Source organism: Megascapheus bottae, chromosome 26 (genome assembly GCF_031878675.1).
Source record: "Megascapheus bottae isolate mThoBot1 chromosome 26, mThoBot2.hap1, whole genome shotgun sequence".
In the NCBI taxonomy this organism is placed as follows: domain Eukaryota; kingdom Metazoa; phylum Chordata; class Mammalia; order Rodentia; family Geomyidae; genus Megascapheus; species Megascapheus bottae.
In genome coordinates, this window is record NC_143534.1 from 23,989,772 (window position 1) to 23,997,525 (window position 7,754).

The following is a 7,754-nucleotide window of genomic DNA, read 5'->3' on the forward strand; positions in this document are numbered from 1 at the left end:
TAAATAATTAAAAATACAGTGAAAATACAGAGCAGAAAGGAAATAATTCAAATATAACAAGAGTTATTGCAGATGGGATAGATCATGATTTCTAACACATTGCTGACTTCTGTTCTGGCCTATGTCATGCTGGCCTCCCAAGAACAGAATTTTCCCCTTTTCCTTTCCCCTCTCTATCCTTCCCTCTCTCCTCCATTTCTTCTCTCCTGTCTTCTTCTCTCCCCCTTTCCCTTCTTCACTCTACTCCCTCTCTCCTCCATCTCTTCTCTCCTGTCTCCTTCTCTCCCCCTTTCCCTTCTTCACTCTACTTTTCTCCTCATTCCTTCTCTTCCTCATATATCTTCTCTCATTTCTCTTCTCTTCATTTCATGTGGGTTTGCTGAAGATATTCTATTTTATATGAATCAAGTTATTAAAAATAAAATTGTATGTGTTTTTTTACTAGTCAGGCTGCATCAGCCATAGGTTTCATGCAACAACTCTGTGTTTCTATTTAAAGAAATAAGATAAAAAAGGCTATTTTGAAAGTTATTATAATAAGTATTCATTCCAATTTAAAACAAGAAGATACTTGAAGAAAAACATTTTATGTTTTATTTTTGTTATCTTCAACCAATAGTTTGTATGTGTAGGAACCCCACATGCACAAAATAAACACATAGAAGATCAATATAACTTGGAAGGTGATTCACCAAATGACATACATTTTTAATTGGAAATTAAACAAATTAGCAAATTTATAAATTATGAATGAGTTTTATATTAATCTCATTTGTAGACCATTGCCAACTTAGATCTTACATTCATAACACATATATAGGAAGCATTTATTAGGTATATATTATAAGCAGGCACTAAATGAAAATTATGTCTTCTTATCTGCCCTCATAATTGTTTTACAAGGTTCATGATTTTGTGTGCATTTTTATCGGGAATGAAACTAAAACTTGGCCTATATCTGTATATGTGATGACCATTCTATATTCTGAAATACAGTTCTGCTATTTGTCCCATGGCTTTTGAGTTTTATACTTTTAATGATAAATCTTAGAGATTTTTCAATTAAAAAATTATCTATTTTATTGTGACATAATAATATGAAAATAATGTATTTTATTTAACATTTTCCAGACTGATACTCATTTACATTTTTCTATATTGCTCCTAGACAATATGCTTTCATCTTTCTGTATCTTGAAATACTTTTATAAGTACTTACACGGAAACATAGTGAAAATACAACTAGTGACCCAAAGACAAAAAGAATTGGAAATGGGAGCAGACTGGGAAATCCATCAATAATATTGCAAAGACAGATTCTTTTTGTGAGAAGCAGAAACTAATTGGAAGGCTCCATTACTGTTGGTAATCTTAAAACTACACATATTAAAGCTGAGAGAGAAATTTTAGAAACTCCCTTGCCATAATCTTTTGCCCTGGTACATATTCTTGGGAGGTAACTCCCTAATTTAGTTAGTCATCTTCTGGCCTCTCCCCAGTAAATAGATCATCTGTCCAGTACCCCAACTTTATGGGAATATCAGAGGGTTAGCTTTGGTTTCCACCACAATGTAGTGTCCATGGAATCTTCCATAATCTAGTTGCCTACAGTCATGGAGGACAGAGTGTAGCATTGGACTGAAAGTTTCTCTAACTGGCTCAACACATAGACTCCATGGCTGTGTTCCTTCTCTTACTTGGGAGTATGTTGATATGTCCAGTGACTCACACATTCCTGGGGTTTGCCAGAAAACAATGTGTATCCAACCTGCCTCAAATGCTCATGAAAATCTTAAGCTATATTTCAGTGTGAAGAAAGATGCTGATTTAAACCAGCATGTAACTAATTGTCATAGTCCATTTTACTATCTTAGCCAAGAATGGGAGCTCCTACATGCCCACTTCTTCCTGAAGAGGGAAAAGTTGGACAATAAATATGTAATGATACAAATCTTTTTCTGAGAGTTTCTAGCATACTAAACAAGTAGTATCTGTGCACAAATAGATAAACTTGCGCTATTATCTATATTATATACAAAATCAACTCAAAATAACTGAGATTCAAAGGATAGACCAGAAACTGCCAACTACCAAAACTATGTGATTACTCCAAACTTATAAATGAGAAGTGCAAAACTAGGTAAATAGAACTATATTAAAAGTTTCTACACAGCAAAAGAAATAATGCATAAAGTAAAAAGACAACTGAAGCAATAGAAAAAAGATCTATAGGTCATTTACCAAGTAAGGAGTTAATTTCAAAAATAACTTCTCAAGTCTATAGATAAACAATAGCAAATAAAAATCTGTTTAAAAAATCAGGTTTATAAAAAATAAAATTAAAAAAAAAACCAGGTTTATGATCTAAATAGATCATGAAAGAAGATATGCAAAGGTCCAATCTGAAGAAATCTAACTAACAAGAAGATATAAATTAAAAGTTACTTTACACTATTAAATAACTTCGAAAAAGACTAAGGTATTGGCAGGAATATGGAGAAATGGAAACCCTTTATACATTGTTGGTGGCAATGCTAAGTGGTAGAGTGACTGGAAATCTATGCTAATTCTTAGAATCCTGATTCTTTACACTTAAAGAATATCTAATGTCCCAAGAGACATTAGAATTCCTGTTTTCACTGCAGCACTGTTTATAACAGCTAATTAGGTGGATGACTCGTAAATAGCCATAGAAAGTTGAATGGATAGAGGAAATATGGCATATATACATTAAAGAATATTGGTTAGTATTAACAAAAGAAGAAACTACTGAGATGTATGACAATGTATGTGGACCTCGAAGAAATTATGCCATGTGAAATATACAAGGTGCAAAATGACAAATAATGCATATACAACCATTACATGTAACACGTTCCATGAAGTATTCAACATAGCCAAACTCATTGAATCAGAAAGCGGAATGGTGTTTGTCAGAAGTTGGGGTGAGCATATAGAAAACAGTAAGTAATAGGCATGAAGACTTGGTTGTAAAAAAATGGACTATTCCTAGAGGCGCATTGTTCAATATTTTCTTATAGTTGCTATTGTACTGTATATTTAAAATTTTGAGTATAGCTCTCATGATAAGTGTCTTTACCAAAATTCAATGTAAAAAGACATAGATATATGCTTATATTTTAATAGATATATAGTTATATCAAATTATTGTTTTGTTATTGAACTAAGAAAAAAATTATAAATGATGTGTTATATGAAAGGAGAGAAGGTTAGCACTCCTCTTGACAAGGATGGAAGAGGCCCTTGGGCCTGATAACATGCATACAGTTAAGGCATTGCCACCTACTTTGTGGCATCTAACCACTGTTTTTTCCTTAAGGTACTATGTTATCTCTCATCTCTTTTGCTGTCCCTTGGTTATCTCATATTGTTACAGTATTTCACCTGGTTATCTGATACACTGTATATATGCGTATTTGGTTATTGGAAGTCAGATAGGGAAGGGAGGAAAAAAAGATGAGGGGCGGGGGTAGGGGGAGGGAAATGGGGACCAAGACATGAGAAAGGGTATCAATGCATGTGAAGTAATGCACCTTCTATCTGGTGAATATAATGTAACCTTTCTATTAATTACAATAAAAATATATGAAAAAAAGAAAAAAAACAAATGATATTTACATAGTGATCACTTGCAAAGGACAAGATACTATATAATACCTTTTCCCCCTGTTGTCTCTCCAATTAAGATTGAATGATCAGTTTGTTTTTATATTAGCTAAAAAAGAATTTTCTAGGGGCCTATGGTAGAGTGCTTGCCTACCATGCACGAAGACCAGGGTTGAATTCCTCGGTACCACATACATAGAAAGTGGTAGGTCTCTAGCCTTGAGAAAGCCCAAGGACAGTGCTCATGCTCTGAGTTTAAGCTCTAGGATTGATTAAAAAAAAAGAAAAAATGGAAAAGAATTTTCTAGAATTGAAGAAAATAGAAATGAACAGAATGACATTGCCAACTAATATACTTTAGGAGCAGTCTTTCAACAGATTATAAATGATTAAATCCTTATTAAGATAAATTTCATTTTTATATTCTGACCAAAATAAAAATAAATACAGTGTAAGTGTGACAAACACTGCCAATTAGTTTTTCAGAATTGATATTGCTTTCCAAAATGCTTGCTGTAATATGACTTTAAACCCATGGTCCAACTCTAGCGATTTACAGAAGTTACCTTAAGAAGACTTCTGATGCTAGAGATCTCTTAACTTGTCCCCGACAATAAAGATCTTTTGATATCACAGTATAATTTAGGAATGAATCAGTTTTTTAAAAATGGAAAGCAGTTGTAATGATACAATGGAAAAAGCTACATTTGCCAAGAATCTGAGAGATGCTATGTGAGTCTACCGTGCTTACCTATTTGACTTGTTAGGCTGATTAACCTCTCTGCTTTTATACTCATTGAGGTTATTGAGCCAGTTTTCCCATTACTTCATGATGAGGATCAACAGGAAACAGAGAAATTTGTAGCACATTGATACTGGATTCTATGTGAGAAGTGGAATTTTTAAGAGGAAGCAAATTTGACTTGCAGAGTGCTGAGGAACAAGTATTTATTAAATATCTGAAGCAAAATGATTGCTGATGAGAAAATTTCCTGCATCTACTGTGGAGAAGAAATCGAAGAGATCATGAAGAATAGTGGAACAAAGATGTGTTTTTGCATTTGTATTTGCTTTTAAACAAGTAATTACTGAGCTGCTCTTACTCCAAATGTACTGTTAGAAAATTCAAAAAAAAATGGAAATAGATTGTCATTCTCAAGGGAATTTACAGTTATTAAAAAGTGCCAAGAATCACTTTTTGAAAAGCTCCAAGAAAGACCCTGTAAGTCAGCATATAATTGTCAAATAGTGTCACAGTTGTTTAAGAGTCCAGATATAAGAGATGCCTTAGAAAATGGATACCTTTATAGAAAAGATAAAATTTAAACTAGAGCTAAAAAGTCTCTAAATCTGAAGATGAATTGGGACAGAAAGGGCATTCGTGAAGTAATAGAAAAAAATTGAGGTTTCACAATAAGATAATTTAAGTGATGAGCTCTTTCAGATCTGAGTTGCATGGAAAAACTAAATATCACCTTTTAGTTTGAGGTTATTTTGGTGGATTTTTTTTTAATTTTTCCTGGGGCCAGATGTAGAGGGGACTTGTTTGTTTAGTTGCTTTTCTTTTTGTTACAAATATCATTTTATGGAATAGCTTGGTAGGTGAAAACTCACCTGCTATGTTATCACAATGCTATGCTATGTTTCCTGTGTACTTTTGTTTCATGACCTCTCTTTAGTCACATGACTTTGTGACCTTTATCAGCAGTGTTACAAAACACACTGCAGCAGAAAGGTATTTGGCTTACAAAGTCCTCACAAAGCCATCCTGAAATAAATGCATAAACAAATGGAGAAGAATCAATATATCTTTATTTATTCAAGTCATCTATCAAGGTTTTCAATTTTTTTAATTACTAAGCAAAGAAGACTGTTTGGTGGCCATGAATATTTTATGAAATGAATTATAATGGCCCATACCAAAATTCTTTGGGACATTTATAAAAACTGTGTACTCGTTGTAGCAGAAACTTTAAGACCCACAAATAAAACATTCTCACTTCCATCTATTTTACAGTAAAAGTTTGTTGATCCATAGAATATGAGATAATATTTGGAAGCTCAAAGTTGAAATTCCTGTCCAGACCATAACTACTTTAAAAGAATGCTAAGATTTTCCTGAATTTGTGCAAGCAAGAATGTGGCAAGCTCTCTATCAAGCTCTGTGGCATTCTTCCCATTTCCTGTGAGTCCGTAAGACTTCACTAGAGTGTAGATATAGGTTGAAAACTAAAGATATTAGAGCTAATTTCTAATTGGCTTTGTTAGTCAAGTTTCCATTGCTATAACAAAATACATGGATAAACAACTTTAAAAAGATGAAATGTTGACTGACAGTTTTGAAGGCTTCCTTCTATGATTGATGGTTCCCCCTGTTTTGGGGTCTGTGGCGAGGCAGCATATCATAGTGAAAGTATGTGACAGAACAAGCTGCCTCGCCACAGACCCCAACACACTTTTTTCCTAGTAAAGAATATTCTGAAGCAAGGAGTTTGGCCTAGTGGTGGAGTGCTTGCCTAACATGCACAGAGACCTGGGATTGATTCATTGGTGTCACATACATAGAAACAGCCAGAAATGGTGCTGTGATTCAAGTGGTAGAGTGCTAGCCTTGAGAAAGCTCAAGGACAGTGCTCAGGCCCTGACTTCAAGCCCCAGGACAGGTACAAACAAAAAAGAATATTCTGGTGAAAAATTATTTTTATTAAATATCAATTCTCAAATCTACCTTGTTCTTTTTGTGGGTGTTAGGGCTTGAAGTTTGGCCTGGACACTGTCCCTTGAGCCAAGCCCCACTTGATATTTTCTAGAGGTCAATTGGAGATAAGAGTCTCAGGTCCTTTTGTGCCTGGGCTCGCTTTGAATCTTGATCCTCAGATCTCAGCCTCCTGTGTAGCTAGAATAACAGGCATGAACCACTGAGCCCGGCCAGATACCCTGTTTGTTTTTTTTTTAATACTATGATAAAATGGACAAGCACCTATGTCATGTGCCAGGATACTGCTGGTGTTCTCAAGAAAAGCACTTGTGTGACTGTTGGACTGACTTTTGGACACACTTTGTGTGTGTGAAAAAATGCCTGATAGAGAAAGGATGTATGATATTCCTAGATGGATATTTGGCAAGCATTTTCTTAAAACTAAACAAATAAGCCTGTCACTTCAAGGAAAACAAATGATAGTGTTTGTCACTTGTGATAAAGTTTGAGCTTTTCAAGTGAAAATTAGAAATTTGAAAAACTTTCATAGCTCACCATGATCTTACCAGTCTCTTGATACTTCAAGGCTTTGCTGACAAGATCCTCAAATATATTAATGAATGGGATTTTCATATTGCATAACAAAATGTGTTAGCATATATATATATATATATATCTTAGTTCCATAATGTTATGTTACTACAAATTCAGCATGGTCATAATGCCTTCCCAAATTCAACATCAGAGGATTTTGATGTTATAGACATGAAAAAAGTTCACCTGAAAAGGCTTGGAAAAGTCTTAAGTGAAGTAAGCCAGACCTAAAGGAACATAGGCTCCATGGTTTCCCTCATTTGTAATAATTAGTACAAACTCAGGACTCTCCTAGCAGAGGATTACAATAGCTCAAAACCTAGGTACATAAGGCTGTGTAGGATGAAGCTAAATGAAAGGATTCCTACGATATGTGAAACAATATCTTGAGTGATTGTTGTTCATAATGTACTGTTACGATGATAGTTCTCTTTTTTTGCCCTTTGGTTAAACTCATATTGTTACAGTATCTGACTTTGTTACCTGGTATATTGTATATATGTCTATTTATTTATTTGAAATAGGAAAGGAAAAGAGGGAAAACAAGATAATTAGGAGTGGGTGGGAGTAGGAAAATGGGGACCATGAGAAGGTTGCATATCTGGTGAATATAACTGTAACCGCTCTATACATTATAATAAAAAAATTCACCTGAAATGTTCAGGATTGATTTTGTATCTAAACTTTAAGAACTAGTATTTGTGAAGTTATATTTTATAACCAAACAATCGATACAATTTTGTGAATGATTATGGAAGTGTTCATTTACTACCCACGTATCCAGTGGCTGAGTTTAAACATACTTCAGTTTACTGTCTAACACATCAGTAAGAAT

At 34.1% G+C, this 7,754-nt stretch overlaps 1 non-coding gene across 1 annotated transcript; it reads left to right on the plus strand.

Moving 5' to 3' along the window:
• Positions 1 to 3,207: 3,207 nt before the first annotated feature.
• LOC150046082 (U6atac minor spliceosomal RNA) lies at positions 3,208 to 3,333 on the plus strand. Its single transcript, XR_016532774.1, has one exon. It is a non-coding gene; the product is annotated as a U6atac minor spliceosomal RNA (small nuclear RNA).
• Positions 3,334 to 7,754: the final 4,421 nt, after the last annotated feature.